The sequence below is a fragment of the Enhydra lutris genome, unplaced genomic scaffold (genome assembly GCF_002288905.1).
Source record: "Enhydra lutris kenyoni isolate GAN:26980312 unplaced genomic scaffold, ASM228890v2 scaffoldscaffold699, whole genome shotgun sequence".
Classification (NCBI taxonomy): Eukaryota; Metazoa; Chordata; class Mammalia; order Carnivora; family Mustelidae; genus Enhydra; species Enhydra lutris.
In genome coordinates this window covers 10373-11245 of record NW_019154783.1, presented here as the reverse complement: position 1 = coordinate 11245, position 873 = coordinate 10373, and positions in this window count along the sequence as shown.

The following is an 873-nucleotide window of genomic DNA, read 5'->3' as shown; positions in this document are numbered from 1 at the left end:
ATACCATACCTCATTAACTCTTCACCTTCAAACTCAAAACTTGTCTCCTCCCCTCCTCTCCGCACCTGAAATTTTGAGGCCCTAAGAGATGTGGACGTGCTTCCCCTCTCCTTCCCCAAGTGAGAACACAGCACTCTATAATGACATGGTGTCGACAGAGCACTCCCAGCCAAATGTTTACATCCGCCTGGAACAGCCAACCCCAGCCACTTATCCCCCAGCGCCATTATCATACCATCTTACCTGAGTAGGGCCCTTTCAAGATGGCTCCTGTCCACTTGTCCACTTGGCCATGGGGAACTTGTCAGGGACAGTGACGGCTCCCTTGGCACTTCCTCATACCTGTAGGTGAGGACCTCCCAGGGGCAGAGGGTTGGGCCCAGAGTATCTACACATCAGTCAGCTTCCAATCAAGGAGTGAGAGGCTGGTCTCCCCCCTGCTGGCAAGCACCCCTACAGGTGGTGATCCGGAGGCCCCCTCACCTGGCTTGGGTGGGCAGAAAGGCTCCCCTTCCTCCTAATGGCTGGGGAAGGGGAATAGCCACAGTGTTCACTTCTTTCAGTTCCTTCAAAGAAATCTCTTCTTACATAAGCTGAAGGTGGGGTTAGAGTAATTAATGGTCACACCACAACTTTTGGCCCCTTCAGAGCTAGTCCTTTGGGATTTACCTGGCCCCTTACTGGGGAATGGATGCATACCATTGTCCTCCACTCGGGGCCCCAGTCACAGCTCTTGAGACACTAGGAGAATGTCCATCTCCTATCCTGTTATATTCTTGGCCATAGAGTAATTGAAGAGTTTCCTTATTGTGGAACTTGAGGTTGATTCAACTGTTTTGCTATCTGAAATATTGCTGTGGTAAACGTCCATCC